This window comes from Dendrobates tinctorius, unplaced genomic scaffold (genome assembly GCF_039654945.1).
Source record: "Dendrobates tinctorius isolate UK_male_01 unplaced genomic scaffold, ASM3965494v1 ptg000029l, whole genome shotgun sequence".
NCBI classification, from domain to species: Eukaryota; Metazoa; Chordata; class Amphibia; order Anura; family Dendrobatidae; genus Dendrobates; species Dendrobates tinctorius.
The window spans coordinates 60,086,823-60,105,334 of NW_027361697.1; the positions used below are offsets into that span (position 1 = coordinate 60,086,823).

An 18,512-nucleotide genomic window follows, 5' to 3' on the forward strand; every position below is an offset into this window, starting at 1 on the left:
GGAAATCCACTAAGACTTTCCTGAAGCGGCTTTGCTAGTAGTCTTGTTGTTGTTCTACTCATATTTTTTCTGTAGTTTATACTATAGTGAATGGCTTCCTATAGGAAACCACTAAAGCAGTGAACATGCTACTTCTTACTTCTTAGTTTCTGATCCCTGAACTGGTTAGAAGAAGTAACAAAAGACTGAACATGTGCACAGCAATGTGGTTTTTTTGCAGGTTTGTGGCACTTATTTAGGTAGGATCTAGGTGGAATCTGCCTGAAAAAAACGCAATGTGTATACTGTATATCCTTATTGTGGTCTCCTGACTTTTCCCCCCAAGGCCAGGGTCACACTTGCGAGAAACTCGCACGAGTCTCACTTCTCAATACCCGGCACTGGGGACCGGAGTGTGCAGCTGCATGTATTTCTATGCAGCTGAGCGCTCCTTTCCGAGTGTCGGTAGCAGTGCCGGATATTGAGACGCGAAACTTGCGCGAGAAGAGAAGATATCAGGGAAAAAATGAAATGGAGTGTTGGTCTTTCTAAACTTTGTGCCCACGAGAGCTAAGCACAGTTCAGACCCCTATTTAAGGGCTTTCTTGGTGTGTTTTATCATACACTATTTCTGGTTATAAATAGGCAAGCTGCTTTTTTGTTTTCCTGCACACATAATTCTTACCAACACTGCAGAGCACTGACTGACAATCATTTCTGAAGCTCTTTCTTTTATATGTGTAGGCAATCTGGATGTATCAAAGTGCAATTGTGTATCTGTGTATTTAAAAGCCTCATTATCACTTGTGCTAATACATGTGATAGTGTTTACTACCAGTCATTCTATTATACTTGAAATGTTTAACACTGATTTTTATCTGTCTGGATTTAATAGACTTCTTAGATAAGCTTGGTTTGTGATAACCTTTTCTTATTCATGACTAGTTTAGACTGGACAATGCTCTGGCAGACACCAAAGCACTTTAGCAATACATCCCCAAACTCATACTTAAAGGGGCTTTCCCCTACTTATACTCAGTTTACACTGGCTGACTTGTGGCATTAAATAACCTCAGATTGGATACATATTTGGTGATCAACAGCCATTTAATAGTCAGGCAGATATGATCTCCCATACACACTGAACGATCAGTAATAGATTGTTCCATACGCCTACCATTGTTCTTGGTGGACATGTCTGTTTACAGAAGAAAAGGTACCACGGAGAACTCCAAATTTTTTTTAAGCACCAAAGACCATTCACGCTGCAGGTTTACCAGAAAACAAATGTTTCTAGGAAGGCTCATTCCTAAAACATCATGCAGTGCAAATGCACCCTTAGAACTCTTGCAGAAAACCATATTTTCAGACCAAGTGCAATCCATCAAAACATTGAATCACACACAGACCAATGTTATTCTATGGGGTTGTGCACATGTCTGATTTTTTTCCTTGTGCTGAGTATGTCAGAGGGAAAAATCACAGTTCGTAAAAAAATGGAACACACTTGGATGACATCTGAGTGCGGTATGATTTTCACAGGCTGAGAAGATGGAGACATTTTCTCTTCCATCTTCTCCACATCTGAGAGAATCAGATTATACTCTGATTACACTCTGATCAAACTCTGATCAGAGTGTGATTAGCATAATAGGCCCAATTTTCTCAGATGAGAGAAAATCGGTCAAGTGACCCTAGCCATAGGCTGGGTTCAGACGAGCTTATGCAAAATTGTCCAAATTTCGCCAAGAAAACAACTATTGTTTTTACATCCATATTTTGTTCCATAAGTCTGTCTTTCATATCTGTATCGCATCTGTATGTCCATTTTTTAAGTCTTTGTACTATCCTCATGTCTGCTTTGTATATACACTGCTCAAAAAAATAAAGGGAACACTAAAATACCAAATCCTGGATATCTCTGAATGAAATATTCCAGTTGCAAATTTTTATTCATTGCATAGTGGAATGTGTTCAGAACAATAAAACATAACAATTATCAATGTAAATCAAAATGAATATCACATGGAGGTCTGGATTTGGAATGACACTCAAAATTAAAGTGGAAAATCAAATTACAGGCTGATCCAACTTCAGTGGAAATGCCTCATGACAAGGAAAAGATGCTCAGTATTGTGTGTGGCCTCCTTGTGCCTGTATGACCTCCCTACTTTACAACTCCTGGGCATGCTCCTGACGAGGCGGCGCATGGTCTCCTGAGGGATCTCCTCCCAGACCTGGACTAAAGCATCTGCCAACTCCTGGAAAGTCTGTGGAGCAATGTGATGGTGGATGGAGTAAGACATGATGTCCCAGATGTGCTCAATCTGATTCAGGTCTGGGGAACAGGCGGGCCAGTCCATAGCTTCAATGCCTTCATTGTGCAGGAACTGCTGACACACTCCAGCCACATGAGGTCTGGCATTGTCCTGCATTAGGAGGAACCCAGGGCCAACTGCACCAGCATATGGTCTCACAAGAGGTCTAAGAATCTCATCTCGGTTCCTAATGGCAGTCAGGCTACCTCTGGCAAGCATATGGAGGGCTGTGCAGCCCTCCAAAGAAATGCCACCCCACACCATTACTGACCCACTGCCAAACCGATCATGCTGAAGAATGTTGCAGGCAGCAGAACACTCTCCACGGCGTCTCCAGACTCTGTCACGTCTGTCACATGTGCTCAGTGTCAACCTGCTTTCATCTGTGAAGAGCACAGGGCGCCAGTAGCGAATTTGCCAATCCTGGTGTTCTGTGGCAAATGGAAGACAAAATGAAAAGTAAGCCAGCTCACCAGCCACCTGCGCAGATCCTCAGAACCCCGTGCAGACAAACGTGGAAATGAACAAGGCAAAGGAAGAATTGGTTCCAGCTGCATATAAAATCCTTTTCTTCTTTACTGAAAAACGTATTAAAATGCACAAATAGCTTATGCTACAAAGCAAACAGAACAAAGCAAACAGAAAAATGAATGAATAAAAAAATGAACAAAAAAAAAATTAAATTAAAAAATGATGAATGAATGAGAAAAAAAAAAACATGGTAAATTAACAATAATGTAGCATTAAATCATTTCTTTTGTTGAGACCACCAGGGATTCTAGTGTTTAAGTCTTTTTTTTATTCAATCATTTTTCTGTTTGTTTTGTACCTTAAATATCATGGTTAATGCTTTTAAATTTTGCATAGGACCTGCTTATCTGTCATGTGATATATTATTGTGTTGTGATTGGTTACAATTTTCTATATAGAGATAAGCTGTATATGTACTAGTATGGCTTGGTTAAAGACCGACAAGGTCGAAACTCATAGCCTCTGTCTGTTATGGCACCTGTGGAGAGCGCATAAGCTATTTGTGCATTTTAATATGTTTTTTCAATAAAGAAGAAAAGGATTTTATAAGCAGCTGGAACCAATTCTTCCTTTGCCTTGTTCTGTGGCAAATGCCAAGCGCCATGCATGGTGTTGGGCTGTGAGCACAACCCCCATCTGTGGATGTCGGGCCCTCAGACCATCCTCATGGAGTCGGTTTCTAACCATTTGTGCAGACACATGCACATTTTTGGCCTGCTGGAGGTCATTTTGCAGGGCTTTGGCAGTGCTCCTCCTGTTCCTCCTTGCACAAAGGCAGAGGTAGCGGTCCTGCTGCTGGGTTGTTGCCCTCCTACGGCCCCCTCCACGTCTCCTTGTGTACTGGCCTGTCGCCTGGTAGTGCCTACAGCCTCTGGACACTACGCTGACAGACACAGTAAACCTTCTTGCCACAGCTCGCAATGATGTGCCATCCTGGATGAGCTACACAACCTGAGCCACTTGTGTGGGTTGTAGAGTCCGTCTCATGCTATCACGAGTGTGAAAGCACAACCAACATTCAAAAGTGACCATAACATCAGCTAGAAAGCATTGGTACTGAGATGTGGTCTGTGGTCCCCACCTGCAGAACCACTCCTTTTTTGAGGGCGTCTTGATAATTGCCAATAATTTCCATCTGTTGTCTATTCCATTTGCACAACAGCATGTGAATTTGATTGTCAATCAGTGTTGCTTCCTAAGTGGACAGTTTGATGTTACAGAAGTTTGATTTACTTGGAGTTATATTCTGTTGCTTAAGTGTTCCCTTTATTTTTTTGAGCAGTGTATATATATGGCATCCAATTTTCACATGAACAATTTAATAATAAATGACAAATACAGATTCTTATCTTAATAACTGTACTGCATCTGTGAAAGACATATTATATATGGATAGTAAACCATATGTAATGCGCTTTTTATAATTGGCGAGTGTGATCCGGAATACAAATTAAGGGAGTGCATGCTGCGATTTTTTTACCCGCGGATCAATCCGTATGTAGAAAACATTCATGTGACCTTCTACAGTGATTTGCATTTGTCCTCACTTTGTCCACATGCTACCCATTTTGCACATGGACGATTATTATGCTCATAGGAACAAGCCCTTGCTGAGTTCAGATGCTCGATGGATCCAGGGTGATTTAACAAAACAAAAATCTGCAGTCAACTCCTACACCAGTGCTAATCCTGCGCTCGCTACTCATTCTTTTTCACATAAATTGTGAAATTTTTACACAGTAGATAAAAACTGGCTACTTTAGCTGACTTGAGATATAAAAATAATACATTTTTCAACCAATCACTTAATGCTTTAAAGTAAGGCTAGGTTCACATCTTATGCTTCTCTTCGCTGTCTGCTCCTATACAGTAACCTACCTGATAATTTTTTTCTTCTGTCGTCTAGATCAGTATAGCTGCTTGTGTGGTTTTACATCATTAGCTGGGTCTAGCAGAGCTCAACTCTCCTGCACCCCTTCTCAACTATAGCGCAGAACTTTTTTTGTTACCTGCTGCTTACAGGTTAGTTTTGTGAAACTGCAAATGCTGTTTTATTGATGCATACAGCAGAAGATTATCTTCTTTTAAATGCATCATCAGAGCAGTATTTGCACTTTCACATCACTGGTCTTTAAATATCAGGAAACAAATATAGCTCAACTAACCTCAACCCCTGTATGCCGCCCCCTCCACCAGTATATCCTCTCAGTCCCAGTATGTAAAGCCCTATTTTGCAGTATATCCTCTCAACCCATCTAGACAGGTCCATATCCTGCAGTACCTAGCTCCTTTCAGCTCCTTCTTGGAGTATATCTCTTATCAGCCCCAGTACACAACCCATCCTTCAGCATGTTTCTCCTCTCATTCTGAATACAGCCCATCCTACAGTACATCATTCCTCTCAGCCTGTTGTATACAGCTCATTTTGCGGTACATCGCTCCTCTTAGCTACCAGCAATCAGAGGGACACCTCCAGTTCCTGGTGCAAACTCTCTACATTGAAATGAATGAGGCTCCACTACTTTCTGCGATGTTAGTTCTCACAGTAGAAGCTTGTTCTACACAGTACAGCTATGCTGCCAGAATGCCAGCTGAGAGAGACTGCACTGCACATGATTGATCATGACCTGGACCTACTAGAGGACCTTTAACTAGAAGTACCTTGGCATTACAAATTCCTCTATAATCATTATTAGGAGGTGGTGCAGTGAAAGACATTTGGAATGCTCCAAATTCACTGCTTTCAATAGAAAATTACTTCAATATACCGTACTATTTTATATACTATTTAGAGTTTCCCTTCTTCTGTTACTGGGCAACACCATAGCCTGGTCTATAGTTACCTCTATATTTTATTTAGTTGGAACCCGTTGACCATATATGTGGTTTTTGTATCAATTTTAGGACTTCATATTGTGATAAATGAAGGGTAACTAGAGCCTGGAGGAGCATATGCGTAAAATGAGGCAGATATAAAAATATACCGTGTGTGTACATTATTATAGGACCACATTATGATTTGGGGAATAATCCTTAATGAGGGCTGTATTCACCAACGCTGGCTTCCCATGTTAAAGAATATTACCTTTAAATGAGTTGTTCACTTTGGTCAATGTCTTTTCCACTTTTCCAGTAGTAGCATACTATTTGTACAGTATGACCTGTGCCACAAAATAAGTAACATGAGTTGGTATCGGTCATGAAGAGAAATAGTAAATCACTGACACTATCATACCAGACTTCTACATTTCTTGACAAGTCTTTGCAAATAGGTATTTGTTTTTGTTATTTTTCTAACATTCATTTCTAGATTTACGGACTGATTCATCAACTAATCTATGCCTTTTCTGGCTAACACTGCTTGAAAGATTGCAAAATTTTTATGTAAACCATAGATATGCTAACAATTTGTTACTTTTAGCAGCTATAAGGCAGTCTCATCCAGCTTTGTCAACTTTTTAAAAGTGGGCAGAGCTAAGTCCAGAAGGGGCATGGCAGATTGTTACCAAAAAATTCATCATAATTTACACCATAGAAGTCCACCCCTGCTGCATTGATGCAAAACTAGAAAAGACCATTTTGTCTTTGTATATGTAAGAAGGTGCCAGAACTTAGTCCTCGCGATATTGCTGTCATGGTCTACCTTGTTATGATGGACATGTTTCTGTGCATTATATGTAATGTGTACATATGTGTTTGTGCCACATGGCATTAGATAGATATATACTTTGCAGAGATGGTGTAGATATAGAGAATGGACACTAGATGGGGCACTGAACACATTCAGATTGTAGCCACTAGGAGGACACTAAAGGGTTAACTAGGGGAATATTAGAGGAGTGGTTAACTGGGAACTAAGGGGATATAGATTTCTTCATTTAGGTCAGTTGAGCCGGGGGTAACAACAAGTACTGGTGAGGAGGCAGAATTCCTGACAAGCTTGGCTGATTGAGACACGAAGTGAAGCAGAGCCTCTCGGCCATCCTGAGCAGAGAAGTGGAGTGTATTGCCTACAGCAGCAGCAAATGGGAGAGCCACTGGGGAACCATCAGCCTGGGACTGAAAGCTGATGAGTTAGACAAGCCAGTGAGAGAGTCACTGTGGAGAGACGTCAGCCTGTATCTGGAAGCTGATGTGATAGTGAAGCCAGTCTGTGGAGAAGTCAGCCTGTATGTGGAAGCTGTCAAGCCAGGGAGGTCAGTGAAAGAGTCCCTGTTGAAAGTGACAGCCAGAGTGTGGGGGCTGATCAAGTAGTCAAGTGGTGCCACAAGCCGAGGGTACAGACAGGACTACCAGAAGGGGGTGGCTGACCTAGTAGACGGGTACCTTCGTGGGCTGAAGTCGGTCGCAGGAAGAGAGGTCGAAGTGCCGTATTCACCAAGTGTCTCGTTCCATTGTCATTGTGTGGTGCACTCAGTTGTAGCTTTGAAGAAGCTGTGTGCTGCTGTGGAAGATGTATTGTTGGTACCGTGTCAAGAGTCCTAAAGGAGTGTTGGATGTGCAGTGCCCTGAGGAAAATAAAGTTGAACTGTTAAAAGTGAGTACTGATGATGCTACCCCCCGGCATCCGGTCTATTACATATACAGTATGGGTCCATAGACAAGGACTTTAAAGGGGCTGACCAGAGAAAATGAGTTATCACTAGAGTTGAGCGATACTGTCCGATACTTCAAAGTATCGGATCGGAATGGATTGGCCGATCTTAAAAAAAAGTATCGGTATCGCCGATTCCGATACCGGAAGTCCCATTCAAGTCTATGGGACTTCCGGTATCGGAATAAGAAAAACCCTGTTTTTGCCTTGTACAGCCTCTCTGGGGTCTGTACGGGCCTTTCGGGGGGCTGTGCCGGCCTGCCGGGGGGTCTGTGCAGGCTCCGGTGGGCTGTGCTGGCCTGCCGGGGGGCTGTGCCGGCCTGCCGGTGGTCTGTGCAGGCTCCGGGGGGCTGTGCCGGCCTGCCGGGGGGCTGTGCCGGCCTGCCGGTGGTCTGTGCAGGCTCCGGGGGGCTGTGCCGGCCTGCCAGGGGGGCTGTGCAGGCTTCGGGGGTCTGTGCAGGCATCGTCCGATGGGACTACAAGTCCCATCGGGCGATGCCTGCTACCCTGACAGTGATTGACACATTAGCCAATGATGGGACAGTAGTAGTCCCATCATCCGGCTAATGTGTTGAATGTAAAAAAAAAAAAAAATTACATGCTACATACATACTACATATATACATACTACATACATACTACATACATACTACATATATACTACATGTTACATACATACAACATGCATACTACATACAGTGGGGAAAAAAAGTATTTAGTCAGTCAGCAATAGTGCAAGTTCCACCACTTAAAAAGATGAGAGGCGTCTGTAATTTACATCATAGGTAGACCTCAACTATGGGAGACAAACTGAGAAAAAAAAATCCAGAAAATCACTGTCTGTTTTTTTTTTCATTTTATTTGCATATTATGGTGGAAAATAAGTATTTGGTCAGAAACAAAATTTAATCTCAATACTTTGTGATATATCCTTTGTTGGCAATGACAGAGGTCAAACGTTTTCTGTAAGTCTTCACAAGGTTGCCACACACTGTTGTTGGTATGTTGGCCCATTCCTCCATGCAGATCTCCTCTAGAGCAGTGATGTTTTTGGCTTTTCGCTTGGCAACACAGACTTTCAACTCCCTCCAAAGGTTTTCTATAGGGTTGAGATCTGGAGACTGGCTAGGCCACTCCAGGACCTTGAAATGCGTCTTACGAAGCCACTCCTTCATTGCCCTGGCGGTGTGCTTTGGATCATTGTCGTGTTGAAAGACCCAGCCACGTTTCATCTTCAATGCCCTTGCTGATGGAAGGAGGTTTGCACTCAAAATCTCACGATACATGGCCCCATTCATTCTTTCATGTACCCGGATCAGTCGTCCTGGCCCCTTTGCAGAGAAACAGCCCCAAAGCATGATGTTTCCACCACCATGCTTTACAGTAGGTATGGTGTTTGATGGATGCAACTCAGTATTCTTTTTCCTCCAAACACGACAAGTTGTGTTTCTACCAAACAGTTCCAGTTTGGTTTCATCAGACCATAGGACATTCTCCCAAAACTCCTCTGGATCATCCAAATGCTCTCTAGCAAACTTCAGACGGGCCCGGACATGTACAGGCTTAAGCAGTGGGACATGTCTGGCACTGCAGGATCTGAGTCCATGGTGGCGTAGTGTGTTACTTATGGTAGACCTTGTTACATTGGTCCCAGCTCTCTGCAGTTCATTCACTAGGTCCCCCCGCGTGGTTCTGGGATTTTTGCTCACCGTTCTTGTGATCATTCTGACCCCACGGGGTGGGATTTTGCGTGGAGCACCCGATCGAGGGAGATTATCAGTGGTCTTGTATGTCTTCCATTTTCTAATTATTGCTCCCACAGTTGATTTCTTCACTCCAAGCTGGTTGGCTATTGCAGATTCAGTCTTCCCAGCCTGGTGCAGGGCTACAATTTTGTTTCTGGTGTCCTTTGACAGCTCTTTGGTCTTCACCATAGTGGAGTTTGGAGTCAGACTGTTTGAGGGTGTGCACAGGTGTCTTTTTATACTGATAACAAGTTTAAACAGGTGCCATTACTACAGGTAATGAGTGGAGGAAAGAGGAGACTCTTAAAGAAGAAGTTACAGGCCTGTGAGAGCCAGAAATCTTGATTGCTTGTTTCTGACCAAATACTTATTTTCCACCATAATATGCAAATAAAATGAAAAAAAAACAGACAATGTGATTTTCTGGATTTTTTTTTCTCAGTTTGTCTCCCATAGTTGAGGTCTACCTATGATGTAAATTACAGACGCCTCTCATCTTTTTAAGTGGTGGAACTTGCACTATTGCTGACTGACTAAATACTTTTTTTCCCCACTGTATGTATGTAGTATGTATGTAGTATACACTCACTGGCCACTTTATTAGGTACACCTGTCCAACTGTGTGTTAAGACTTAATTTCTAATCAGCCAATCACATGGCGGCAACTCAGTGCATTTAGGCATGTAGACATGGTCAAGACAATCTCCTGCAGTTCAAACCGAGCATCAGTATGGGGAAGAAAGGTGATTTGAGTGCCTTTGAACGTGGCATGATTGTTGGTGCCAGAAGGGCTGGTCTGAGTATTTCAGAAACTGCTGATCTACTGGGATTTTCACGCACAACCATCTCTAGGGTTTACAGAGAATGGTCCGAAAAAGAAAAAAAATCCAGTGAGCGGCAGTTCTGTGGCCGGAAATGCCTTGTTGATGCCAGAGGTCAGAGGAGAATGGGCAGACTGGTTCGAGCTGATAGAAAGGCAACAGTGACTCAAATTGCCACCCGTTACAACCAAGGTAGGCAGAAGAGCATCTCTGAACGCACAGTGCGTCGAACTTTGAGGCAGATGGGCTACAGCAGCAGAAGACCACACTGGGTACCACTCCTCTCAGCTAAGAACAGGAAACTGAGGCTACAATTTGCACAAGCTCATCGAAATTGGACAGTAGAAGATTGGAAAAACGTTGCCTGGTCTGATGAGTCTCGATTTCTGCTGCGACATTCGGATGGTAGGGTCAGAATTTGGCGTAAACAACATGAAAGCATGGATCCATCCTGCCTTGTATCAACGGTTCAGGCTGGTGGTGGTGGTGTCATGGTGTGGGGAATTTTTTCTTGGCACTCTTTGGGCCCCTTGGTACCAATTGAGCATCGTTGCAACGCCACAGCCTACCTGAGTATTGTTGCTGACCATGTCCATCCCTTTATGACCACAATGTACCCAACATCTGATGGCTACTTTCAGCAGGATAATGCGCCATGTCATAAAGCTCGAATCATCTCAGATTGGTTTCTTGAACATGACAATGAGTTCACTGTACTCAAATGGCCTCCTCAGTCACCAGATCTCAATCCAATAGAGCATCTTTGGGATGTGGTGGAACGGGAGATTCGCATCAGGGATGTGCAGCCGACAAATCTGCGCCAACTGTGTGATGCCATCATGTCAATATGGCCCAAAATCTCTGAGGAATGCTTCCAGCACCTTGTTGAATCTCTGCCACGAAGAATTGAGGCAGTTCTGAAGGCAAAAGGGGGTCCAACCCGTTACTAGCATGGTGTACCTAATAAAGTGGCCAGTGAGTGTATATATATATATTATTTTTTTTAACATTTAACACATTAGCCGGATGATGGGACTACTACTGTCCCATCATTGGCTAATGTGTCAATCACTGTCATGGTAGCAGGCATCGCCAGATGGGACTTGTAGTCCCATCGGACGATGCTTGCACAGACCCCCGGACATCAGCACAGCCCCCCGGCAGGCCGGTACAGACCCCCACAGGGTGCACAGACCACCGGCAGGCCGGTACAGACCCCGGGCAGTCCACACAGCCCCCCGGCAGGCCGGCACAGCCCCCCGGCAGGCCGGCAGAGACCCCCGGAAGGCCCGAAATGACGGCGCATCATGATGCGCACACATGACGGCGCATCATGATGACGTCATTTCGGCTGTCAATCAACTTTGAACTTCCGATTCCGATGCCGACTTCCGATATTGAAAAAATATCGGAAGTCGGTATCGGAATTCCGGTACAGCAAGTATCGGCCGATACCCGATACTTGCGGTATCGGAATGCTCAACACTAGTTATCACTAGAGATCGGTGAGCTTGCTCGAATACTATCGCTGTGGCTGAATGTCTCGTGGCTGTTTGACAGCTGAAAAAAATGCAGGGATTGCCTTTTTGTTAACCAATCCCTGCATTTGTTGTGGGTGTCGTAAAGCTGCGAGACATTCAGCCACGGTGACTTGACATAGTATTCGAGCACGCCGAAGACACTCTATTAGCACTCGAGCATGCTTGTGGGTCGCCCTGTCGCTGGCTTCACCCAAGGCTGTGGGGTACTCGGTACCGGGCCAGTGTCAGGGGGATGATGTGTCACAGCAGCGGTGACCCGGTCCGTGGCCCTGGGCCCCAATATCAATGGCGGTGGTGTTTGGTTATAATGTAAAGTTCGTGACGCCACCCGTGGTATTTGGCAAGTAAGATGGTAAGCTAACGCTGCTTACAGATCCACTGGGACTGATGGTGTGATGCAGCTAAGATGGTGTAGCTCCCTACAGGTGGAGCTGTAGTCCCAGGGCAGTGTATAGGTGCGATGGAGGAGTAGGGGCATGGAATGGTGTAGATGTTGATACCCCCAATGTAGCGGTGCTGATGTGGAAATGAATGGAGGACACCAGGGCTTGCAGTTTCAAAGCTTTACTCACAGTTCGTAGTGCACACAGGTGCCCGCTTCAGTACCGTGTCCTCCGGGACCGAGGCCCAGCCAACCTCCAGGCAAGATAGGGCTCTCCCCGTCAGCACCCCTCCAACATGTGCCTTTGCTGAACGACTCCTCTATAGCGCCTATTGGTGTGAAGAAATCCAGCACCGTGGTTCTCTGAAGTTCCTCCTGTCAGATGTTCCTAACAACTCTCTCACTTGTATGACAGACAGCTGTAGCCTGCTTCGGGGACTCCCTTCTCCTGAGTCCCAGCTCTCTATCCGTTTCGCTGTTGTGTCCCAAGTCTTGGATGGGAGTAGTGCATTTACAGCCAACTACTCCACCGGTGTCTGCTGCAGAACCATAAGTGTCCATACAACCTCGGGGACTGGGCCCCTGCCGTGCGCTGAGAACCTATAGGCAGGGTTCCTATCCAACCCACTCCTCCTCTCTGTTCTCCTTCCACCTCGTTCCATACTTGTCTTTCTCTCTTATGGAAATGCAGGTTAGGCTGAGTTCACACGTGGCGTTTTTTTTGCATTTCCGCGGCGGTTTTACCCTCGCGATTTTGCCGTGAAAACGCGAAAAATAAGCATCCCATGCATTCCTATGGGATTCCGCAATGCTGTGCTAATGCTGCGGTTTTTACCGCGGCGGAATCGCTTCGCTGTAAAAACCTCAGCATGCTCATTAATTTCGCGGAATCGCGGCGATCCCGCACCCATAGGAATGCATTGTTCTGCTTACTTTCCGCATGTGGCTGTGCACACCATGCGAGAAGTAAGCAGAACATTTGCGGATGGTATCCACGGTCCGGAGGAGAAGAGACTGTCCTCCGGGCTTTGGGTACCATATCCCTGTAAAAAAAAGATTTTAACATAAAAAATAAAGTTATTCTCACCTTCCGACGTCCCGCTCAGCCTTCCCGCCTCTCTCCACGCTCCCGGTCCCAGTAATCCTTTGCGAGTGACCACGAGACGTCGCGATCCCGCAAGAACGGACGTCATAGCGGTAATTCGCGCAAAGGACTACTGGGACCGGGAGCGTGGAGAGAGGCAGGAAGGCAGCGCGGGACGTCAGAAGGTGATAATAACATTATTTATTTTTTTTTTATTATTTTTTACATGCTTTCTTTTACTATTGATGCCGCATAGGTGGCCTCAATAGTAAAAAGTTGGTCACACTCGTCAAACACTATGTTTGACGAGTGTGACCAACCTGTCAATCAGTTCTCCAAGCGACGCTCCAGATCGCCTGGAAAACGCTAGCAATTCTGCAAGCTAATTACGCTTGCAAAATGCTCGTTTTTCTGCCGGAAAATCGCGGGAATTTAAAATGCGATTTTCCCGCTGAATGGAATTCCGGAATTCTCACGGTAATTTCCGCAAGAGTTCCGGTACGAGTGAACTTAGCCTCACTCCTCTCTGAGTGGCTTCCGTCCCGACTGACCTTCTGTCAGCCTGTCTTAGCTCTCTCTGACGGCCCCCTGAGGGACTGACCTCGACTCCCGTCTGGGAGACTGACCTGTAATTATATCTTTCCCAGTCTTTTATACTAACTCCACCCACCTCCCAGCACATCTTGTGTTAAGAAGCAGGGTTCCACGAAGGGTGCTCTGCTACCCCCAGCCTGAAGCTGCTAGGTGTCCCTGCTGAGCTATCCTGTGTGTGAGATGCAGGTGTTGGAGTGTGGCAGGGTGTTCCCACCTTACCTGGATGGTGGGGCACTACACCTTAGGAGAAGGTGCAGTACCTCTGTGGCGACTGAGCCTCAGGGGCGCCACACTTGCTCCTCACTAGTTATCACCTATCCAGATTAGGTGATAGCTTGTTGATCTATGGAGGTTGAATGGCTGTGAGCCGCACAGATCTGCAGAGCGGTGCACTTTTATCTCTCTTAGGATACGTTCCCATGATGAGCTTTTGGTGAGCTTTCGCTGCTGCATTTCTGCACCATTATACAAATTAGGTTACTTGCGTTTTTTTCATGAGTGCATTTTTTTTCATGTGTTTTTAGAGCATTTTTTACATTGCATTTTTGTCTCATTTTGGTATGTCATATTTTAACACAACATGGCCATTTTCCATTTTTTTCATTTTCGTTTCTTCCTCCTCTGCCAAGAGCCACAACTTTTTTATTTTTCTATCAATATAGCCATATGAGGGAGTATTTTTTGCAGGATAAGTTGTACTTTTGAATGGCACCATTCATTCTACTACATAATGTACTGGAAAATGAGAAAATGATTATGTGTTGAAATTGCAAAAAAAAAGTGCAATTTAAAAATGTATTTATCTTTTTTAAATACCATGTTCACTAGATAGTAAAAATGACATGGCAATATGATTCTTCAGGTCAGTATGAGTACGAAGATACGATGTATATATTTATTTTTACTTAAGAGGTAAAAAAAAATCAGAAATTTTAAAGGGAACCTGTCACCCCCTAGGGCATTTTTAAGTAAAAGAACCACCTTCAGCAGCACTAAGGCTGCGTTCTGTAAAGGTGGCTCTTGTGTTTCTGACCCCTAATAACGTTGAAATATCGACTTTTATAAATAGGTCCTCATACCTGTAATGTGTCCAATAGGTATGGTGTGTCCCCCTGTATCAGCCGCCTCCCATCCGTCCATCATGCCTGTGTCTTGTGCCTGGTCACCGCCTACCATCCGTCCATCATGCCACTTGTCTTGTGCCTGGGCACCGCCCACCATGCCCCTGTGCGCCGTCACCTCCTCCTGTTTTGAATGCCGGTGCCTGAGCTGTGACGAGTTCTTGGGCATGCGCAGTGCGCGCTGCCCGAGAACCGACATCAGGCTATTGCGCCTGCGTGTTGCTGAGGCCCCAGCCCCACAGTGTGAATACATCATAACACACTGTGGGGTGGGATCTGGGGTCTCAGAAACACGCAGGCGCAATAGCCTGATGTCGGTTCACCGAGATTCGCCAATGCAAGTCTATGGGTGTGAAAAAAAATTGAACAGCACTCGGACCGTGCGAGCGCTGTCCGATATTTACGCACCGGTGTCCTTTAAAAATCCTGCAATTCATGTGCCGCATACAGTAAAATCACACCGACAGGTTATAAAAGAATAGATAGAACAGGTACTGTATATACACATAGAATAGATGCATATATATACTGTATGTGTCAGTGACACACATATATATATATGTATTCATATTGCATAGATAGGTATATAGAAGAAAAGCCGGCAATTCATCTGCCGTGTTCTGTAAAATCACAGCAGGAGCTGACAGGATAGAAGAGATGGATTACATACAGCAAATACATATAGAATAGATAGATATATAGATGTCAGTGACAAATGCAATTAGTACAGTATGTGTGCAAATTACTGTACATATATTTAATAAAAGATTATTTTTCGTGAAAAAATGGCGTGGGCTCCCGTGCAATTTTCATAACCAGCAGAGGGAAAGCCGACAGCTGGGGACAGATGTTTATAGCCTGGGAAGGGGGTAATACCCATGGGATTAATAACCAGCAAAGGCTATGTAAACAGTTGCAGGCTGATATTAATAGCCTAGGAAGGGATCATGGATGCTGCCCCCCCTCCAGCTAAAAACATCAGCTCTCAGCAGCCCCAGAAAAGGCACATCTCTAAGATGCGCCAATTCTGGCACTTAGCCTAACTCTTCCCACTTGCCCTGTAGCAGTAGTAAGTGGGATGATAGTTTGGGGGGTGGATGTCACCTTTGTATTGTCAGGTGACATCAAGTCCAGAGATTAGTAGTGGAGTTTGGGGTTATCTAGACAATTTTGTGTTTTCCATGAAAACTCATACTTTTATTAATCAAATGAGTTGCCAAAAGAATTTAAAATCTAGTCCAGACATTGACAAGGCTCGAAAAAAAGATTTTTATTTGAAATAATAATTTTCTCCTTCAACCTTTGCTTTCATCAAAGAATGCTCCCTTTGCAGCAATTACAGCATTGCAGACCTTTGGCATTCTAGCAGTTAATTTGCTGAGGTAATCTGGAGAAATTTCACCCCATGCTTCCAGAAGCCCCTCCCACAAGTTGGTTTAGCTTGATGGGCACTTTATGCATACCATACGGTCAAGCTGCTCCCACAACAGCTCAATGGGGTTGATATCTGGTGACTGCACTGGCCACTCCATTACAGATAGAATACCAGCTGCCTGCTTCTTCCCTAAATAGTTGTTGCATAATTTGGAGGTGTGCTTTGGGTCATTGTCCTGTTGTAGGATGAAATTGGTTCCAATCAAGCGCTGTCCACAGGGTATAGTGTGGCGTTGCAAAATGGAATGATAGCCTTCCTTATTCAAAATCCCTTTTAACTTGTACAAATCTCCCACTTTACCAGCACCAAAGCAACCACAGACCATCACATTACCTCCACCATGCTTGACAGATGGTGTCAGGCACTCTTCCAGCATCTTTTCAGTTGTTCTGCATCTCACAAATATTCTTCTGTGTGATCCAAACACCTCAAACTTGGATTTCTCTGTCCATAACACTTTTTTTCCAATCTTTCTCTGTCCAATGTCTGTGCTTTTTTGCCCATATTAATCGTTTACTTTTATTAGCCAATCACAGATATGGCTTTTTCTTTGCCACTCTGCCCTGACGGCCAGCATCGTGGAGTCGCCTCTTCACTGTAGACGTTGACACTGGCGTTTTGCGTGTACTATTTAATGAAGCTGCCAGTTGAGGACCTGTGAGGCGTCAATTTCTCAAATTACAGACTCTAATGTGCTTGTCTTGTTGTTCAGTTGTGCAGCGGGGCCTTCCACTTCTCTTTCTACTCTGGTTAGAGCCTGTTTGTGCTCTCCTCTTAAGGGAGTAGTACACACTGTTGTAGGAAATCTTCAGTTTCTTGGTAACTTCTCGCATGGATTAGCCTTCTCTTCTAAGAACAAGAATAGACTGTCGAGTTTCACATAAAAGTTCTTTTTTTCTGGCCATTTTGAGAGTTTAATGGAACCAACAAATGTAATGCTCCAGATTCTCAACTAGCTCAAAGGAAGGTCAGGTTTATAGCTTCTCTATTCAGCCAAAATGTTTTCAGCTGTGCTAACATACTTGCACAAGGGTTTTCAAGGGTATTATAACCATCCATTAGCCTTCTTAGACAGTTAGCAAACACAAAGTACCATAAGAACACTGGAGTGATGGTTGTTGCAAATGGGCCTCTATACGCCTATGAAGATATTGCATTACAAACCAGACGTTTGCAGCTAGAATAGTCATTTACCACATTAACAATGTATAGAGTGTATTTCTGAATCATTTAATGTTAGCTTCATTGGACAAAAAAAACTGTGCTTTTCTTTAAAAAAAAAGGAAATTTCTAAGTGACCCTAAACTTTTGAACAGTAGTGTATTATATATATATATATATATACACACAGTGGGGAAAAAAAGTATTTAGTCAGTCAGCAATAGTGCAAGTTCCACCACTTAAAAAGATGAGAGGCGTCTGTAATTTACATCATAGGTAGACCTCAACCATGGGAGACAAACTGAGAAAAAAAAATCCAGAAAATCACATTGTCTGTTTTTTTTTCATTTTATTTGCATATTATGGTGGAAAATAAGTATTTGGTCAGAAACAAAATTTCATCTCAATACTTTGTGATATATCCTTTGTTGGCAATGACAGAGGTTAAACGTTTTCTGTAAGTCTTCACAAGGTTGCCACACACTGTTGTTGGTATGTTGGTCCATTCCTCCATGCAGATCTCCTCTAGAGCAGTGATGTTTTTGGCTTTTCGCTTGGCAACACGGACTTTCAACTCCCTCCTAAGGTTTTCTATAGGGTTGAGATCTGGAGACTGGCTAGGCCACTCCAGGACCTTGAAATGCTTCTTACGAAGCCACTCCTTCATTGCCCTGGCGGTGTGCTTTGGATCATTGTCATGTTGAAAGACCCAGCCACGTTTCATCTTCAATGCCCTTGCTGATGGAAGGAGGTTTGCACTCAAAATCTCACGATACATGGCCCCATTCATTCTTTCATGTACCCGGATCAGTCGCCCTGGCCCCTTTGCAGAGAAACAGCCCCAAAGCATGATGTTTCCACCACCATGCTTTACAGTAGGTATGGTGTTTGATGGATGCAACTCAGTATTCTTTTTCCTCCAAACACGACAAGTTGTGTTTCTACCAAACAGTTCCAGTTTGGTTTCATCAGACCATAGGACATTCTCCCAAAACTCCTCTGGATCATCCAAATGCTCTCTAGCAAACTTCAGACGGGCCCGGACATGTACAGGCTTAAGCAGTGGGACACGTCTGGCACTGCAGGATCTGAGTCCATGGTGGCGTAGTGTGTTACTTATGGTAGGCCTTGTTACATTGGTCCCAGCTCTCTGCAGTTCATTCATTAGGTCCCCCCGCGTGGTTTTGGGATTTTTGCTCACCGTTC

At 44.3% G+C, this 18,512-nt stretch overlaps 1 protein-coding gene across 1 annotated transcript in view; it reads left to right on the forward strand.

Moving 5' to 3' along the window:
* Positions 1 to 18,512, forward strand: part of NR5A2 (nuclear receptor subfamily 5 group A member 2) — a 208,777-nt gene that overhangs the window by 41,875 nt on the left and 148,390 nt on the right. The window lies entirely within an intron of this gene.